The sequence below is a fragment of the Diceros bicornis genome, chromosome 34 (assembly GCF_020826845.1).
Source record: "Diceros bicornis minor isolate mBicDic1 chromosome 34, mDicBic1.mat.cur, whole genome shotgun sequence".
Classification (NCBI taxonomy): Eukaryota; Metazoa; Chordata; class Mammalia; order Perissodactyla; family Rhinocerotidae; genus Diceros; species Diceros bicornis.
In genome coordinates this window covers 34249387-34269585 of record NC_080773.1, presented here as the reverse complement: position 1 = coordinate 34269585, position 20199 = coordinate 34249387, and the positions used below count along the sequence as shown (strand labels likewise).

At 56.8% G+C, this 20199-nt stretch overlaps 1 protein-coding gene across 8 annotated transcripts in view; it reads left to right on the top strand.

Annotated features, from left to right (window-relative positions):
• The first annotated feature begins 5493 nt into the window (after window positions 1-5493).
• ZNF787 (zinc finger protein 787) overlaps window positions 5494-20199 on the top strand; it is a 29243-nt gene continuing 14537 nt past the window's right edge. Inside the window, exons 1-2 of one of the 8 annotated variants that reach the window (XM_058530414.1) lie at window positions 5494-5704; window positions 5807-5895. The gene's annotated coding sequence lies outside the window, so the exon portion shown is untranslated. The other 7 variants (XM_058530413.1, XM_058530420.1, XM_058530418.1 and 4 more) reach the window with 7 other exon arrangements.

Genomic DNA, 20199 nt, shown 5'->3' with positions numbered 1-20199 from the left:
GGGCAGTCACAGTGGGGTGACAGAAAGCTCTTTCTGAGGCTTATATGGGGAGAGATCCGGACAGGACAGAGCCTGGAGCAGTGGTCCGGGAGCTAGGGAGGGGCTCAGTAAGCTGTGTTCAAATCCCAGCTCCCACTTGCTGCGTGGCCTTGAGCACGTTACTCAACTTCTCTGAGTCTCAGCTTTGTTGTCTGACACTCAGACAAGAGTCTCCCCTGCCTCCTTCAAGCAGCATTGTGGGTTTGAAGACGCTATGAACACGTGCAAATTTTGGGTGTCTCCATTAGTACGGAGCTTTCCCAAATTGGGTGAATGGGGGAATGGCTATCAGCATGGCCTTTGGTGTCAGACAAACCTAGAATTAACAAGACAGCCCTGTGGCTTTGGGCATGTAAGCTCCCCTCTCCCACCACTGGTTTCCTCCTGCGTGAAATGGGAACAAGAGCTCCTATCTGTATTAGCTGGGATGCGCTCAGCTACAAGTTCTGGGAAGCTCAACTCCAACTTGCTCAAATGGAAGGGAGGATTTATCAGCCATCAGGAAAGTCCCAAGATGGGAACAGCGCCAGGGTCCATTTGATTCAATCGCTCAAAAAGGTCATCAAGGGCCCCTCTTCTTTCCCACTCTCTGCTCTGCTTCCTGTGGCGTGGGCTCCATCCTCATGCTCATATCTCTCATGGTGGCAAAATGACTACCATCATTCCAGCATCACATCCCGTATCCTGCCATCCAGAAAGAGAAACAGGGTGAGCTTATTTGCCAGCAGCCCACTCAAAACACTTCTCTATCACGTTGGCCTGAATGAGTCATGTACCTACCCAGAGATGGGGCCATGGAATGGATTTCACTTTGATTAGCTGGGCTCTGAGGCGGGTATTACTTCCACTTCCTTAAAGACAGGAATGCAATTGTCTCCCTCTCTCCCACCCACCCCTCGGCACTGGAATAAATGGAAGAGGTGAGGAAATTCAGGGAAATCAGTGAAGAAAAGAGGATGGATGGATCTTATAAGAGCACCCATGGTGTCGTCTACACAGAGCTGCCCCATTTAGCAAATAAAAATCCAGGATGTCCAGTTCCATGTGTATTTCAGATAAATGACAATTCTGTTGGACGAGTATCAGGACAATTCCATACCTACTAAATAAATTACTCATCGTTTGTCTGGAATTCAGATTTAACTGGGTGTCCTGTAGCTTAGTTGGCACCAGCACTTCTCAGGCTTGCCCGTGGATAAGAATCATTGAGGATGGGGTTAAAACACGGATTGTGACTCGGTGGGTCGGAGCCGGGCCTGGAATCCTGCATCTCACGGGCTCCGGGTGAGCCAATGCTGCGTGTGGGAGGTCCACACTCTGCAGAAGGGTCCGCACCACCTCCTGGGGGGAGAGATGAGGAGTGAGGGCGTTAATCGAAATAAGGTGCTCCGCACTGTGTCCAGCAGTGATGAAAACTCAGGAGACGGTTTCTCATTATCACGATCATAATGATGGTTTGAAAAGTGTGATTGTGTGTGTGTGTCTTTCTCTGTCTCAGGACTTCTCAGCAATTGTACATCAACAGCTGCAAACTCTCCATCTTGGATCTGTCCAGCTGTTCCCGTCACTCGGTGGAGGAGACCCCACCAGGAGGAACACGAGAGGGAGTGGTAAAGTGAGTGCTGTTCCCTGGCCCTGCGCTCCGGAGTTTCTGTGAGCACAGCATCGCTGGAGGCTTACGTATCCCCTCGTCCACCCGTCTTCATTCATCTCAACGCCGAACGAGGCTTGTGAGGGGCAAGGTGCTGTGGGGGACCCGGGGCTCTTTCGTTTACAAGTGACAGAAACCCGAGTGGAATTCGCTGAGGCCAGAGTGGGGATTTCCTGGAAGGAGCCTGGAGAGACTCGTTTAACGGGAGCAAGAGCTGAACACCCAAACCTCAGAAGGGTTAGGGAGTGTTGGGCACACCTGAGCTCAGCCGGGTCGTTCTCTGTCTCCACCTCTCGCCTCTCTGGGTAGCTTCATTTTCTCCTCCTGCAGACTGGCCTCCTCCTCCAAATGGTGAGAACCGAGGCCGCCATCAGTTCCCGAGTCTCACATCCCAGGGAGGCAGCCTCGGCTTTCAATTCCAGAGAGAAACTCCCCAGGGAAGGCCACTGATTGGCCCAGCTTGGGTCAGAAGACCACCGTTTGCTTCTTTCTCCATGCTCACACTCCATTTTCTCTCTCTCCTCTAGCGATCTTATTCCCTCCCGTGACTTTCAATTCTATCTGGATGCTGATGAATCCCTGAAGGAGAGCATTGCCATTGTTTTTACTGCACAGCATCTGAAAACCCTGTATTATTAGGGAAGGGGAAGCTTCTGTAACAAAGAAACCCATGTGTCTTAGTCTGTTCAGGCCACTATAACAAAATACCACAGACTGAGTGGTTATGAACATTGGAAATTTATTTCCCACAGATCTGGAGGCTAAAGGCCAAGATCAAGGCTCCAGCATGGTGCCTCCTGGGGAGGACCCCTTCCTGGTTCATTGTCGGCTTCTCCCTGTGTCCCCACATGGTAGAAGGGGTGAGGGATCTCTCTTGAGCCTCTTTTACAAGGGCATTACTCCTATTCAGGAGGCTGCGCCCTCACAATCTAATCACCTCCCAAAGGCCCCACCTCCTAATAACATCACCCTGGGGGTTAGGTCTCAACATATGAATTTGGGGGAACACAAACATGCTGACCATAGCTCTATATGTTATAATGGCACGTCATATTAGAAGCTTATTTCTTTTTATTTTTTACTTAAAAAACTTTTAATTGTGGTAAAATACACATAACATAAAATTTGCCATCTTAACCATTTTTTAGTGTACAGTTCAGTAGTGTTAAGTATACTCACATTGTTGTGCAACCATCATCATCCATCTCCAGAACTCTCTTCATCTCACAAGACTGAATCTCCATACCCATTAAACACTGACTCCCCGTTCACCTTGCTCCCAGCCCGTGGAAATCACCATTTTACTTTCTGTCTCTATGAATTTGACTCTCTATGAATCATACAGTATTTGCCTTTATGTGTATGTGTCTGGCTTATTTCACTTAGCATAATGTCCTCCAGTTTCATCCATGTTGTAGCAGGTGTCAGAATTTCCTTCCTTTTAAAGGCTGAGTAATATTTCATTGTATGTGTGTACCACATTTTGCTTATCCGTTCATTCCTCAACGGACACTTGGGTTGTTTCCACCTTTTGTGACTAACGCTGCTATAAACACGGGTGTACAAATCAGATATTTATTTCTTGATCATGTAACAGTCTCGGATGGGTATTGGGTATTGGGTGATGAAGAGTGTCTCCATGAGATGGTTGTTGAGGGACCTAGATTTCTTGGGGCTCCACCATTCCCTACGGGCTTGTTATTGTCTGCATCCAGCCAGCGAGAGGGGAAAGAGCTTGGAGAAGGTGTGCTCGTTTCTTAGGAGACTTGGCCTGGAGTTGGCCCGTGTCACTTCTGCTCCCATCCTATTGTTGAGAACCAGTAACAAGGCCACACTTGGATGCCAAGAGCCGGTGAACGTGGTCCGTGGATGGGAAGCAGCATTCCAGGAATAACTCTATCCTTTGGAAAGGAAGAGCAGGTTGTTGTGGGGAATTAGCCATCTCTACTGCAACCCCATCCTCTGTTTGGGAAATATCCCAGTATTGGTTTGGTTGTCTGCAGAGACTTGGAATTACCAATGTTTTAAATCAGATAGAAAGTCATTTCTCTCATCTAGTATCTCAGCTGGCACGGAACCTCTTTTTCACAAAGCCAACAAGTGTCTATCTCGTTCCTTCTGTCTTGTAGCTCTACCATTCTCAGTACATGGCTTCCATCTGGTGATCTAAGCGAGCTGCTCTCGATCTCTAGGTTCTCAATTTGGCCAGCTGGGAGGGAGGAACGAGAAGGGGAGGGAGGAAGCTGTTCCTGCCACCGACCAGACCATTGCAGACACGTACTGAATGGTCTGATTCAGAGGAGCACAGACATGTCTTATATGCAGGTTTCATGGTGTAAAGTTGATACGTATAATAATAATTCATATTTATTGTTTTGTAATAGCACTTTCCACCTGTTCTAAGATATATTTAAAATTCTACCTTTGTGATATTTCTGAAAGTGAGACACAGACCTATCTTACTATTGACATGTATATTTAATACAGTACATTTTTTCCTGAAAAGATGTTAATAATCTTTTCAATGTACATCTTATGACTGATGCAGACTGAGACTTGAGGGTATACAGCAGCCAGTAGTAATACTACTATTAAGTAATACTAATCACTACCGTTTTCCCTGAGAGCTTACTACTTCCAAACCAAGAATTGAATTAAGCAAATTTACACAGATTATCTCACTAAATTGAGGCTGTGAAAGGTATTACTCAACAAATGAATTGTACATCCCCATCTTTCTGATTCCCAAGCTTTGTGACTGTTTCAATGCTTATAAATAATAATAATAAATCATCTGCCACATAGGTGAGATTAGGTGAAACCCAGCCGAATACAGAACGGGGAAGGGACTACACAGGGACCAGCCTGCTAGGATACTATGGTGTAAACCATAATTTATTTTTTTTGACATTTAAAAAATTTTTTTATTTCCTTAAGGTCATATTGGTTTATAAGTTGTGTGATTTCAGGCATACATTATTATATATCAGCTTCTGTACAGACTGCATCGTGCTCACCCCTAATAGTCTGGTTTTTATCCATCACCATACACATGCGCCCCTTTACCCCTTACCACCCCCCTGCCTCGTTCCCCTCTGGTAACCACTAATCTATTCTCTTTATCCATGTGTTTATGTTCCACATATGAGTGAAATCATACGATTGTAAACCATAATTTAAAAGTATCGATTTTATAAGAATACTAACAACAGCCAACACTGAGCCAGCGCCTACGCAGTGCCTGCCTCGCATGAGGCAAGCAGGTGAATCCTCTGCTGCATTGATCAATATTCTAGCACAGGAGGCAGTGTGTAAGGGCACGGTTAAATACAAGAATTGGGAGCCAGACCCCACAGGTTGGAGCCCAGGCTCTGCACTCTCGGCGTGCGACTTGACTTCTCTGTCCCTCGTTATGTGCAAAATGGGAAGAGGTTATTAATAGGACCTAAAGTATGTGAAGCCCTTGGAGGCGCGCAATGTGTTATCACTACTTTAGAAGGGAGGAAACTGAGGCTGAGGGACACAGGGACGCGGGCAGCGCCTGAAGCTCAGCACGCTTTGCCCAGGACGAAGGATCAGGGTCTCAGAGGAGGGACCCCAAGGCGCAGGCGGACGCCGGCCACGGCGGGGAGCGTCGGCAGAGAAAGGGTTACAATGATAGAGACGACAGGAGGACCGAGATGGCACGAGCGGCCCTCCCCGCCGCTCTCCCCCACCCCTTCCCCAGGCTGGCGCCGGGAGCTGACCGCGCAGGCGCGAGGCGCCCGGGGAGGTGGTGGGCAGCTCCCCAGACACCCGGAAGTCTCCGCCTAACGGGCCGGGCCCGCGCCTCCTGTCCTGGCAGGGGGCGGGGCCCGAAGCCCCTCAGCGCGGCGCCATAGAGCGTGGACGGAGGACTCGTGTCCTAGACGTGTCCGGAAGTGGCTCCTTCAGGCGCCCGCCCCGCACCATAGAGCTGGGGGGGTGCCGGCTAGGGGGTCCCCGGGCTCGCCTTCCTAGAGCGGCGAGGACGAGGTGGAGGCTGGAGGTGGGGTGGGAAGGGGAGGGGGGAGCGGCGCGGGCGGAAGCGGCCGGGAAGGTCACTTCCGGCCTGGGCGCCCGTCCCCCTGACCCCAGGGTCTGAGTCGCCGCTGCCGCCGCTGCCACCATCCGCGAGGGAGGAGAGAGGAGGAGGAGTGCGGTGCGGCGGCCCCGGGACCGAGGAGGTGAGGGGAGGGCGCAGGGGCGGGGGGCGTGCGCCCGGGACCGGGTGGGCGCGCGCCTCGGGGAGCTGGGCTGCGGGCGGGGGGCGGGTGGGGAGGCGGGAGACGAGCGGCGAGCGCGACTGGGCGGGCGAGTGCGCGTGCGCGCCGCTGGGGGGGCGTGTGTGGGCGCGCGGCCGGTGACGCGGGCGGGGGCGCGCCGAGAGGGGCGGCGGGCAGTGCGCGTGCGCGGCGGCGCGCCAGGGAGCGCGCCCGGCCAGGGGGCGCGCGTGCTCAGCGCCGGGGGCTCGGGCCGGGGCCTCGGGGGGTGGCGCGCCAGTCACTCCAAGCCTTCGCGGTCGGTCGTGGCCGGAAGTGGTGGCGACTCCCGGGGGAAGTCGAGGCCCCGGTGGGGGAGGGGGCTGCGCGGGCCAAGCCGGCCTGACCGGAAACGGCGGCCCCCGGGGGCCCGTGCCTGTCGCCGGCCTAATCCCCTCCTTCCCCTTTTCAAAGAAGCCCGGGTCCCGTTGCTGCCTCGGGCGGGCCGCGTGCGGCCTTTGATCCGGTCGGTAATTACGGGTGTTCCGGCCGGCGGGAGGCTCATTCATTCGCCGAGGCGCGGGCGGCGGGCAGGAAGCGCGTGCGCCGGAGGGGAAGTGACTGGGCCAAGGTCAGGCACCGCGTGGCCCGCGGGGCAGGGCGGGGACGGTGGCCGGGCCCATGGCGACCCCCGGGCCTCCCGGGCGCCGAGCCGCGCTTTTTTACCCCCCGCTCCAGGCCCGGCCCCAAAGGGGGAAACACCCCAGTTCATGGAGATGCGTGCCATTGGCCCTGCGGGGTCAGGCAAGTTCAGGATGGCGTGATCAGACGGAAAAGTGACCCAGACACGAGAGCCAGCAGTGAGTGTGGACAGAGGCTGTTCGAGTGCTGGGCCCGTGCTGGCCCCCTGGGACAGGCCTGGAGCCGGTGGGCAGAGAGGCAGACCCGGACACTGAGTCTCCACACGGTGACCAGAGCCCTCATCAGGAGGTCCACGGGGCGGTGGGAACCCAGGGAAGGCACCCCAGGGGGGCGGTCAGGGTTTTAGGAGCGGAGTGGCTTGGTGTGTGTTTTCCCTGTGGCTTCCTGGTGCCAGGCCCCGTGTTGGGCAGTGCTGAGGATCCAGTGGGGAGTTGGATCTGGCTTGGCTCTGGGGAGGCACAGTTGCTGTTGATCCTGGCTTATCTCCTTTCTAAGACTCTAAGCCTCTTTGGCTAAATGCAGCTGGCATTGGCCTGCCTGACTCTGCTGCAGTTCCCTCTGTTCCTCTGCTTCAGCCCCAGAGAACATTCAGGTCAGACTCCTACTTGTGTTATCTTATGTCTTAGCCCTTTTCCTCCTGGAAGCCTTCCAGAGCTAACCCCCACCTTGGCAGAGCTGAAGAGCGGGACAGTTTATCACCATGCCTGGCCCATGAGCAGCATTGCTTCGTGTTAGCTGAGAGCTCTGGGCTCAGACAGGCGTGGATTCGGATCCCAGCCGCACATCTCATACCTTTGTGAACTTAGACAAGTGACTTGAACCACTCAGTTTCTGCCTGGATAAAGCGGGAATGACGATAACAGTATTGCCCTTGGTAGGAAGGCCGTTAACGCTTTCCCGTTAGAGCCCAGCAGAGCACAGAGAGATGGGTGCAAAGCAAGTGGAAGAGGCTTTCTAGCCAGCCATTCCTAGGCTGGGCCTTGGCTCCAGGCTCTTCCAGCCCCGTGACCTTGGACCCATTACTTCCCCTTTCCCAGGTTCAGTTTCCTTCTCTGTTCCTAAGATGGACAGCACAGTCTGCCATTCCCTGGATAAGTCTAGGCCATCCTGATGGCTGTGCACCCCGTTTGCCCGGCCCTGTGTTGGGCACACGGACACAGCAGTCCTGGCTCAGTGCTCTGCTGTGGAGTTGGAGAGGAGGGTCACTTGGCACACTTCTTGAGGGTCTCCTGGGCCAGACTCACAGCAATGCTGGGCATCCATTCCTGTCCTGGAGCAGCTCAGAGACATATGGGGGAGACATATGTAGGGGAGAAGCACCAGGCAGAGGGATGGGAGTTTTTGCCAGAATAGCCCCTAGGAGCTGTAAGAGCCTAGAGGGAAGGTTTTCTGGTCAGGGAAGGGTGATCAGGGGAGGGGGTGGCACGTCCAGAGTCTTGAAGGATGGAGTGGAATTGGCCAAGAGGACCCTGGGACTCCAGGGAGGACGATGGTGAGCTTGGGACAGGCAGTGGCAAAATTATGGCCCTTGGCCTCCAGCAAACTGCCTAGCTGCCCCGGGGGCTTTGGCTGTCACTGCTGGGCACACAGTCCTCCGGGCATCTGTGCTCAGACGCCTCTCACAGCCCCTTAAACCTTGCTCCTTGTCCTTTGGTGCTGCCCTAGGCCGCCTCCGCTGAGGCATGTGTGGGATGTTGGGGCCCCAGGGAGTCAGCAGTGACCCTGGCCTCTGGGTGGAGACAGACTCCAGATCCCGCTTGCCGAGCCCTTGGCAGGCGCCTGGACTTGGCCCTGATCCTTGTCCTAAGCCCTTGGAGGCTCTGGGATGGAGATGGTCCCCCCCATTTTAGGGGGATGGGACTGAGCCCCAGGCTCATGCTCTAATGGTCTGTGTGAGATTCCAGAGTGTGACTCTTTACCGTAATGCCACTACTTCTGTTGACTTGTTTTTTTGGTCAAGTTTGGGGTCTAGGGGAGACAAAGGCTGTTCTGAAGGCCTCTTAGGTGTCAGTCATTGGGTTGGGGACTCTGGGCTCCCCCTCCGATGGGGCGTACATGCAGGGCCGCTGCTGGCTCAGGGGACTCCAAGACCCAGCCCCTTACTTCAGGTGTGACTTTCATAGGTGGCTGGGACACGGCCGGTGAGGTGGTGAGAGCTGAGATCCAGGTGGCAGGAGGCTTCACAGAACCATGAGATGGTTGAGGGTGTGCAGGCTGTCACACTAATAGTGTCGGTGGCCCTGTTGGAGCACAGAGCGCTATCACCTCACAGCCACTGAGCAGCCAGCCAACCCCAATCTGCGGGGGTGGACCAGGGGCCTGTGCTGCTCTGCCAGGCTGCCGGGGGGACCCTGAGACCCGGGTCCTCCTTGGTGGAGTGTCCCTGGCTCTGTCTGTGCCTGGCCCTTGGGATCACAGAACACCGGCTTCTGTCTCATGCTGAATGCAGAGCCCTGGGTAGCTTTGTATCAGACAATGCTGGGAACCCAGAGACGCATCAGATGTGGTCCCGGTCTTGAAGCTCAGGGTCGGGCCGGTCAGAGAGTCGTGGATTCCTGGGGCTGTGGTGTGCAGGGTCTGTGCTGGGAGCCAGTCTCTGCCCTCCTGGAGCTTGAGGTCTGCTGGGTATGGGGGGCAGGTGGGACGGCAGGGGTGAATAAGGCAGGGAGATCCCCCCCCTGCCCCCGCCTGGGGTTATAGGACTCATCTGTTACAATGGAAGCTAGAGGGAGCAAGTGCTAGTGTCCTAAGAGTGGGAGAGGAAAGAAACTGCCTTGGAGCTGCCGACCCAGTTAGAGTCTCGGCCCTTTTGCTCCATGGCCGTGTGACGCTGGGTTAGCCCCTGCGCTTATCTGAACCCCTGCTCTAATGGTCCTGGTCAGCGTTTGCTAGGCACTGGCTCCTTGTTGGGCACTTCACACGCATCATGTCATTTGGTCTTGAGCCTAAGCCCATGGGGGTGAGGATGCACAGGGGTGAAGCACCTTGCCCAGGGTCACATGGCTGGTGGGGCAGATTCTGACCTGGCAGCCTGCCAGGAGAGCTTGTCCTCTTGTCTCACGGTGGCTGTGAGGATCAGGATTCTGTACCTATAGCACCCCGTGCCCAAGGTCTGCGATGTAGTCTGCTTGATGAATGCACTCTCTTATTGTTTGATTCGGGAGGACTGTTGAGCTGAGGGAAGAAGTCTGGGAAGGCTTCCTGGGGGATGTGCTGTTTTTGCTGGGCCTAGGCAGCAAATCTGCAGGGAGAAGGCGGGTGAGGTGGAAGGAAGCATCAGAGAGAAAGGCCAGGGTGGGAGAGTCCACACCCACCCAGAGGATGGGGAGTCCGGCCCGTTGGCCTGATTGAGGGGTGACAGCCCTAAGATGGCCTGTGGGTGTGTTTCTGATCTTTTTTTTGGGGGGGGCCTGCAGAGTATTTTTGTTTGTTTAAATGATTTTCAGTTATCTGCCAACATTTAAGAAACAGGAGCGTTCACAGGCATTTGAAGATCTAGACGCCGGATGGCAGCAGGTGAGCAGGGTGGGGCAGTTGCTGGTGTGCTGCCCATCACTTCGTGGTGGGCTTGCAGCCGTAACAGTAGATCAAGGTTCCAGGAATTCTAGAAACTTCTCTTGCTTGGGGCGAATGTGGGGAGTGGTGACTGGGGCTGTAAGATGTCTCCCCGATCTCCCTCATTTTTCCTAGCCAGCCCAGCCCCTGGGGAGGGCTGTGAGGGAGTGGAAGCCAGGTGGTCGGTGCGGACCTGAGATCGTGGGCAGGGGACGACAGCGAGGGTGTGAGCGGGTTGAGCAGGGGTCCTGGGAGGCCTGAGAGAGGCGGTGGGGAGCTGCTGCGGAAGTGTGGAGGCCGGGAGGGTGGGAAGATAAAGCAAGGAAATAGACCCACCACGAGGCGCGGTAACCAAGGAAGAGGAGGAGAAAGTAGAGAGAGGGAATAGGAGCAGGTCGTGAGGGCGCCCTGCTCAGCTCACCGTCTAAACACGCTGGAAAATCCGAGTGAAGCACAGACGGCGTTCTGGGGAAGTAAATCTACACAACTGACTCCAGACAAGATGGAAAACACGTAAACAGACCAATCACCACGGAAGAAATAGCAAAAGTTGCCAAAGAGCCCCTTCTCCCCAAAAAGGGCATGAGGTCCTCATGGTGTCGTAGATGTATTCTCCCAACGTTCAGACCACAGGTCTGGCGGGGTGAGGGCCCCAGGACCAGGCGGGGCCAGAGGAGGGACCCGACCTGGAGTGAGGGGGAAGCTGCCCACAGAAAAGGGAAGTGGGAAGGAGCTGGTTGGGAGAGTGGAGGGCTTTGCCTGCAGCCCCAGTGGCACTGTGGGGCATCCGACCATTCAGGTGGGCTGAAGAGGGGTCCGAGGGTCCGAGGTGAGCCCCCGTAGATACAGTAGGCTGTGAGCACCAGCCCGCTTGCCCCCAGGGAGCTTGTGTGCCCTGGAGCAGACACAGACCCCAAGGAAGGAAATGAGACAGACGATTTGAGATGGTGGTGGATGCTGGGAAGGAAATAAGCCCTGCGATGTGATATGGGATGTGATCTGGGGCAGGGAGGGAGGTGACACTTGAGTGGACCCTTGAAAGGTGAGAAGGCACCAGGCAGGTGGAGGCCTGGGCCCGAGGCGGGGAGGTGGGCCGCAGGAGTGAGGGGTCTGGAGGAGGAAGTGAGTCTGCAGGGGGGACTGGGGCCATGTCAGGCGTGTGGAGCCTGGGCAGGAGCTTGGATTTTGGACTGAGTGCAGCGGGCATGTGTGCTGGGCTGGTTTAGGCAGGGAGTGATGTGAGCTGAGCTGTCTTTTAAAGAAAATACAGCTTTATTGAGTTGTGATTTGCGTACTGTTCAGTTCACCCATTTAAAGTGTACAATTCAGCTATGTGCAGCCATCACCAGGTTGATTTTAGGACATTGTCGTCGTCCCAAAAAGAGACTCTACCCACTCCCCTTCCCCCGCCCCCAGCCCCGGGGACCACTGGTCTGTGTTCTGTCTCTGTGAATTTGCCTGTTCTGTTTGTGTCGTATAAATGGAATCACACACTGCGTGGTCTCTGTGTCTGGCTTCTTTCGCCGAGCGTGGTGTTCTCGAGGTTCATCTGTGAAGCGGCACCTGTCAGTGCCTCTTCCTTTAAGTGGCTGAGTGACGTTCCACCATATGGACAGACCACAGTGTGTACCTCCGTTCATGCGTTGATGGGCGTGTGGGGTGTTTCCACTTTGCGGCGGTGGTGATTTATGCTTCTGGGAACGTGCGTAGACAGTGTTTGTGTGCACATGTGTTTTCGTTTCCCTCGGGTGTGTAGCTAGAGGTGGGGTTGCTGGGTCACGGGGTGGTCCTGTGTTTACCCTCCTGAGGGGCTGCCAGTCACCTCTCCACAGCTGCTGCTCCCCTCACGTTCCTGTTGACCCGGCACCAGGGTCCAGTTTCCCCGCGTCCTCACCAACACTTGGTGTTTTCTGTTTTTATTGTAGCCGTCCCCGTGGGCGTGCAGTGGGGTTTCCCTGTGGTTTGGTGTGCGTTTCCCTGATGGCAGTGATGTCCACCGTCTTTTCCTGTGCTTATCAGCCCTTCGTGTGTTTTCTTTGGGGAAATGTCTGTTTTGATCATGCCCACTTTTAATTGGGTCAGATTTTTGGTTTGAACTGAGTGACTTGAAAAGATGAGTTGGTCTGCGGTATGGGAAGCAGACTTAGAGGGTGGCCTGGACCGAGTGCAGGCCCCAGGTGAGTGGGAACTGGGAGAGGAGGGCAAGGATGGACAGGGAGGGAGCAGTCACTGGGGGAGGAGGAGGACAAGGAGGGGAGGGCCCGCAGAGCTCTGGGAGGGAGGGGAGCAGGCGTGCACAGGACTTTGCTAGTTGTCCTTGTGGGGGGTTAAGGCTGAGAAGTAGCCCCTGGATTTGGTGGCCAAAAGGTTAGGGGGCAGTGGTTAGAGCATGAAGGGTGAGGGGAGGAGGTGGAGGTCACAGCTCAGCTCTGACAGTGGAGGCAAAGCAGGAAGAGAGAAGAGGTGAGGGTGGTGAGGGGGTGCTGGAGAGAGAGGCCTGGGGCAGAGAGATGAGGGGGCAGAGGGCAGATGGGGTGGGGGGCTGGGGGGGGCATCTGCAGTTCCAGGAGGGCCCGTTGTTCCCCTTGCAGTGGAGGGCCCTGCGCGGAGCTGGCTGCTGGGGCAGGAGGAGGGTGAGGTTGGCCGCAGAAGAAGGAGAGGGGATAATTGGTGGGCAGGCATCCAGAGGAGGTAGGCGGGATCTTATAACAACAATAATAACAATAATTTGTCTCCAGCTTAATAGCCGGCTGGGCCCTGTCAGCCCCGCGTGCTAATTGGATCGCTCAAGGGCCTGGCTGGGGGGGCTGGAGAAGGCCCGTCCTTCATCCTTGCGGAGTGGAGGTCCCAGCAGGGAGCAGGGCCAGGGTGGGGCGCAGAGTGTCCATACTGTCACTGTGGGGGCTCTGAGCTGCCCCCCCTGAGCTGAGAACTGGGGGGGGCTGGGTGGGAAGACGGGGTGGGGAGGCCGCGGCAGGGCGGGACCCACTGCCCTCGGCCTCAGGAGTTGTCAGATTCTACGCGCAGGCTGACTGCGGGGAGCTGCCCGGGCCTGGGAGGTGGCTCAGGGGCCGCCTGAGGCCATGCCCCCCGGGGGCTTCCTCTCTGCCAGAGATGGGAAGGGGCTGCAGCTCTGCCAGCTGTGGTGCTCCCCCAGCTCTGAGATCCTGGGATAGGACCCGAAAGCCACAAGGTCAGGACAGGAGGCCTCAGCAGCTGCTTGAATGAGTGAAGGCGTGAGTGATGAATGGATGAGTGAATGAAGGAGAGAGAAAGAGACTCAGGTGACGTTTAGTGAACGCTCCTCTTAACTCTTCACAAGGCTCCCTGGTTAATCCCTACAGTGCACACACCTCTGGTGTTCACCGGCTCTACAGGGACCCGTTGTACCGAGACGGCGGCAGCCGAGGCCCAGCGGGGCTGAGCTGCCTGCGCAGGATCACAGAACAGAGCAGTGGTGGCACCAGGGCCCATCGTCCGAGGCAGGGCAGCGCCACCACGGGGCTGTTCACTCGAAGATGCAGGCTGTGCTCTCACCCCGGGGTTTGTTTTAAGTATTCCTGGTAGTGGTGTGACCTTCCTCCGTTCAAGGCCAAAACCGAAATGCAGGGCCCCTCACCCTCAGCACCAGTGAGAGACTGCCGATTCCCGGAAGATGCCTCTTTCTAAAGCCTCCATGGGTTCTGCCTAAAAACGTGGCTTCCCGCTGTGTTTGGATAACATGCAGACTCCAGGCTGGGCCTTCATGGCCCCTAGCTCTGGTTCCATCTCGCGCCTCGTCTGCTACACCCAGGGTCGGCTCCAGAATTTTTGGGGTCCAGTGCAAAATGAAGAGGTGAGCCCTTTGTGCAAAAAGCAGGGAAGAGGCTTTTTCCTTTCTTTCACGGTCTCTCTCTTGACCTGTCGGGTGTTTCTCATTTGGTATTAAGTGTCACGCTCCCCCGGGTGCCGGGATGCTTGTGGGAATGCAGACCCTCCCCGTGCCCAGGCTCCTCCAGGACCGCGCACGACCCCGGCTCCAAGCCCCTCTGCGTGCTGTCTTGTCCCATTGGACTTCATGTGCAAGACACAGGTCCAAAGATAAAATTGCTGGGAATTTCAGGATGGAGACCTCAGAACATTGACCCCCAAGCTCCAGGCCTCCTCCTGTCTGGTGGCCCGGCCCTCCCCTTCCCTCCCTCCGTCCCTCCCTTCAGCCATTCCAGGCACGGCCTCCCTCAGGCCCACCTCTTGGTTCCACCTCTGGGCCTCTCCTGTCTGTTTCCTCAGCCCTGGACGCTTCCCCCAAATCTTGGCGCCCCTTGTTCCTTTACTTCAGGGTCTGCAAGTGTTTCTGTAATGGGCCAGGTAGTAAATATTTTAGGCCTCACAGCCCCAGAGGCAAAATCAAGGATAGATACTTAGACATCATTTAAAAAATGACCATTTAAACACGCAAGTAAAACGCATTTTTAGCTGGAGGGCAGTTTGCGGGCGGGTGGGCAGGCAGGCGGGCAGGCGGACGTCCCTCCCTTGCGTCATTCCATCCCGCCTCCCGTCTGGCCCACGGAGGCCTTTTCCGCCGGGCTCTACAGGGGAGGTAAGATTTTCCTCTGCCCTCTTAGGGTTTCTGGCTGGGACTAAGACATTACAGGGAGAAAAGCATACGGCTTTTATTTGCGTGAACGTGGGAGCCCTCGAGAGACAGTTGAAGACCCGAAGAAGTGCGTAGGCCTGAAAGCTTAGATACCAGGGTGACCGGAGCGCCGTCGTGGAGAAGTAACTGCGGCACCTGGGCAGATGAGAGGGAAGGAGAGGTGCTTAACCAGGTCTGCTGGTGCAGATTTCTCTTGCCTGGAGGCCCTGTCTGGAGATAAGAGAATTCCTTCCTGCTGGGACGGGGAGTACACTGTCACAGGGAGCAGGAAAGTCAAAGCCCCCTCCTTGGACCTGCTGGTTTAACTCAAGATGATTGACTTGTCAAAGCCACCCAAGACCAGCTGTACCCCCCCCACCCCGCCCCCAAGCCTCATGGAAGTCTTGTGTGTGTTTCCGTGTTGTTGCCTCACTGCCTTGTTCTGGGCAGCGGGCTCCTGGCTCTCAGTGAGCACCTGCTGGGTGCAAGGGAATCTCATCTGGCCGCAGGGCGGGCTGGCCATCACCTTGCCATCCTGCAGACAAGTGCCTCCATCAGGGCCTAGCCTAGGATGGCCCAGAGCCAGCCTAAGGGTTCCTGGGAGGGGGGATGAGGACGGGGCGGGAGTGGAGGCTGACCCACCCGCTGCCCAGCCCATGCCTTCTCACTGCAGGAAGCCGGGGGGCCGGGAAGTCCCTGCTGTATTTTCCACATTAATTGTCCCCGTGGAAGCACCTCACAACCACTTGGCAAACAAGCTCTGACACAGAAAGAGGCAGAGGAGCAGTCTCTCCCCTCCCACCTCCTCAGCCCCCACAGCGCTGGGCGGCTCTCTTCCTTGTCTTTTTCTTACGTGTTTTTAGTGTTCACAGTGTTGTAATCAGAGGCCGCTGTATAATTTTTTTAAAGCGTTTACTTTTTAATTGATATATAACTAGAATACCGTAAAATTTGCCCTTTTATTGTGTACAATTCAGTGGTTTTTAATATGTTCACAGAGTTGTGCAACCATCACCACTGTCTGGTTCCAGAACATTTTCATCACTCCAAGAAAACCCCTATACCCATTGGTAGTCCCTTCCGCCCCCAGCCCCTGGCAGACACTTATCTCCGTCCTGGATGGTTCAGATCAGTGGGTTTGCACTCTGCGGCCCTTTGTCACTGGCTGTTTCTGCCGAGCATGTGGCTCCGATGAACACACTGCTGTGAACGTTGGTGTGCAGGTGTGCGTGGACCTGTGTGTGAGTTCTCTCGGGTGTGTACCTGGGACTAGAATGGCCAGGCCACAGGGTAACTCTTCATCATTTGAGGAACCGACTGCGGCTGCACCGTTATGAGCGCCCACCAGCCATGCAAGACGTTCTCCTTCCGCGGTTTTCGTGTTTTGGTGTGCAATCTGAGGGCCTGTACAACTTTGCATCCTGCTTTGCCCCCCAGCACTCAGTGATTTCCTGCTGTGACACCTAGTTCTTACGGACATCCAAAAAAAATCAACTTTTGTTTTCCCTCATTACAGAAGTATTTATCCATTAATGTAAAAAAAACCCGGGAAAATGAAGATAAACAAAAAAAAAAAAATGTTAAAGTCACTCTTCCTGTTATCACAGTGTTCTGACCCTCATTTCTGAGGCTGTGTGACGCCTGGACGGCTCTCCCGCCACGGGCCGACGGGTTCTCTCCAGTTTTTCCCCTGCTCTAGATCTTGCTGTGATGAACTTTTTTTTTCCTGCAAGAAGCATTTTCCGAGGTTGGGTTTTCCCCTCTGACCAGCTTCTGGGAAAGTGGGGTTCCCCTTTTAGGGGCTGCTGGCACTTGTCCAGGCTCCGAAGCTGTCCTGCCAGACAGTGCCCCTGTACCTGGGACTGCGTGGGAGTCACCCGAACTGCTGCACCCGCTCTTGGCCCTCTGGGGGCTGGGGGGGCTCCTTCCTGTGTGGTTCTCACCGCGTCCTGAAGTGGGTCCCACAGGGTGGGCTGGGCCGGGGGCACAGAGTTTGGGTTCATCGTGTTCTGTCTCTCGAGTCTCTGTTTTGTTCAGATGCGTTCATCCATGCGTCACCCACCCGTTCTCAGTACCTGTTGGTGACCAGCGCTCTTATAGTGCTGGGCACCCGGCGGGTCTCAGGGCAGGGTGCGACATCGTGGGGACGGGGGAGGGTAGACCAGGGCTGGGAGGCCTCTAGGGAGGTGACCCTCTGGCAGACCTGGGGGAAGATGGCTGCAGGTGGGGTGCGTCCCTCCCTCCCTGTGTCCTGGGTCGTCAGAGAGGCTGCATGCCAGAGCAGGGATGCAGGGCAGCGGTGAGCCTCCAGCGGGGTGTGGTCAGTGCCCTCCCATGTCCTGATACTGAAGTCTCCTGGGTGTCACCATGGCCTTGAGCCCGGCACCACCAGCACTAAGGAAATCCTAGCTGTCATGCAAGAGACCCCCAGGGCGTGGGCCCGCCAGCGTCTGTGAGCCCCAGTTCCCGCATCTGTGATGGTGCCGCCTTCAAAGGGACTGCCGCATTTCAGATGACTCCCCAGTCCTTCGCCGGGCCTGTAGGCCCTGTGGGAGAATCCCCACCCCTGTATCTCCAGACTCTCTCTGCCCTCTGCGGTACCTCTCCTGGGTCTGCGCTCGTCCCTGCCCATCCCTGCTTCTCCAAGGAGGAGGCTGCCCCCCGCCCCCCACGCATGTGTGTCTTCATGGCACTTCCTTGTCTGAAATCACCTTTGTCATTCATGTGCTTGTTCCTAGTCTCTCTCTTCAGTGGCAGGGACCTCCCACCAGGCAGGGGCTGTGGCCTCCTCACCAGTGTTCTCCAGTGTCGAGCAGTGAGTGGCCCTTGGGGAGACCCTCATGCCTGTGGGGTGGGGTGACAGGGAGAGGTGGGGAGCACAGGATTCCATCACTGTCGCCGAGCACACTGCACACCGCCCGCCTTACCTTCCCTGTGGCCGGGGTGAAGATGGGTCAGATGAGGGCGGGGAAGCTGTGGAGGTGGCGCCTGTGATCACGCCGGTCACCGTGGCTCCCGTTTCACAGAGGGAGACGCTGGGGCCAGGGAGACCTAAAGCGGCTGGCAGGATGGTGAGGTTGTGGGGGAGAGTGAGGGCCCAGGGAAGCCCTCTGCGAGCTTTCCCCCGCTGACCGTGGGGACCCCCCTGCCTCCCCACCGTCAGCTCCCCGTTCAGCTGTGATCACTCACACGGATGCTGTCAGGGCCCTGCAGTGACAGCCCAGGAGCCGCCTGGCCTGCCCTGGCTCGTGAGGGCGGGCCCTGCGGCTGACCGGCTGTGAGAAGGCCTGGACCTCGGTGTGGGGCCGACGAGGGCACCCCAGCCAGCACTGTGGCCTCTGACTGCTTGCCGCTAGCCTCACCTCCGTCCACTGCTCCGTTCCCACGAGGCCTGCTTCCCGCCCTCCCTTGCCTTCCCGTCCGGATTTCCGCACCGCCTCCGCGGCAGCCACCCCCATCCCTTTACTCAGTGTCCCCCTTACTCCCCTCCCTCCCGATGGTCTGTTTACTGCCACTGTGTCCGCCTCCCCTCCGGGGTCCTGGGGGCGCTCGGGCAGCCCCGCTCAGGTGGGGCCCAGGCCCCGACAGGCTCTCCACGAGGAGTGTCCCCCTCCCTTACCCCTGTCCCCGCAGACAGGCTCGTCTTGCCCTTCGATTGCGTCCCGCGCTCTCACAGGGTCCTTGTGACAATTTGTTGAGTGTCTGGATGACAGAGCAGGTGAGAGAAGGACTGTGCAGCCACACTGCCTGCGTCCCCGTCCCTGCTCGGTGGCTTCACCTCTCCGTGAGGTAGGGGGCGTAGTTGCACGGAGCTCGCGAGGGCAGAGCCAGGCCTGGAGCTGGAAAGCTGGGTCTGGGCACTCGAGCTGCTGCTGCGCGAGCATCCGTCTTCCCTGCTGGTCTTGTCTGGTCACTGCTGTGCTCCCGGTCGTGCAGGACTCGGTAAACAAGCATGCACAGAAGGACTGGGCCTGCGTGTAGCCAGTCTCCGCATATGTTGGGAGAGGGGCTCTCACTCGGGCAGGCTGGGCTCAGGGCACAGACTTGGAGCCGTGACAATCCGCCTTCACATTTTGGCTCTGCACTCCTGCCTCGGTTTCCTCGTCTGCACAGTGGGGGTGACAGTAATACCACCTAGAGGGTGTGGTGGAATCGAGCGTCTTCAGGGTTTGTAAACCGCTTAGAACGGGGCCTGGGACCTGTGAAGTGTGGCGTCTCTGTGTCGCCTGAGTGAACAGCATGGTGCCTCTGCGTGTGTTTGTTTACTTAACTGAACAGGCAGGTTCTCTGAGTTCCCGCAGACATTAGCAGAGGTTGCCGAGGGGCAGTGGCACGGGCTCCCTGTGGTGCCTGGATGGTGGTGAGCCCTTGTCACTGGTGGATTCGGGAGAAACGGGTCAGGCACGTTGCATCTGGGTGCATGTTGCTTAGGTGGGTGGACGGCCGCCGTTCCAGATGCTGACCTGCGGTGAGGTCCCCCACGTGGAGTGGGGGATGGAAGGACTGTGGGGTGAGGTTTCCTCTGAGCTGCGTGCATTCAGCCTAAGGGACGACTGGCCTTGGTTTGGTTGTAGGGGCCTGAGCACCAGGAGGAACCAGGGCCCCTTCAGGTCCCAGTCGATTGTGTCTGGGACGCGGCGCCGCTTCTGTCGCAAGTCCTGCCCGCCTGCGGGCTTTCTGCCGGGGAGTGGTGTCTCACCCAGGAACAGGGCCCGGAGGGACCAGAACGCCCATGCCCCCAGCGCTGGGCCCTGGTGGAAAGCAGAGCTGAGGGGCCCATCTGGGGCTGGGTGCCTGCCCAAGCCTCCCCATCTGCACCCTGAGTCCAAGACGCAGGGCAGAGTCCTGCCCGGCTCCTCACCTCTGCGCAGCCCGGAGGCCAGGCCCACATGCACTGCCCTCCGTGAGGCGGCCAGGGCGGGCAGGAAGAGGACGGCTGGGCCGTCTGCCCCAGGGACCAGGCCCTGCCAGATGGCTTTGCCCCTGGGCGGCGTGGAGTGGTTGAGAGCCTGACCCTTGAGGCCAGTAAGGGGTGGGGGGCTTGGGCAGGGGAGGCTTCCTCCCCAGCATGGCACAGTTGCATGCGGTTAAGTGTGGGCTCTGGAGCAGTTCCGCTCCAGGAGCAGTGAAAACATGGTCCACACGAGTGCATGTACTCAGGTGTTCATGGCAGCCTTACTCGTCAGAGCCCAGAAGTGGAAGCAACCCAGACAGCCGTCAACTGACGAACGGATAAACCAGATGTGGACCGTCTGCACCGTGGACTGTTACTCGGCCGTGAAAAGGAAGGACATTCTCACACCTGCTGCAGTGTGATGAACCTTGAAAACAACATGCTGAGTGAAAGAAGCCAGACGCAAGAGACCACGTGCTGTGTGATTCCATTTACGCGAAATGTCCAGAACAGGCAAATCCGT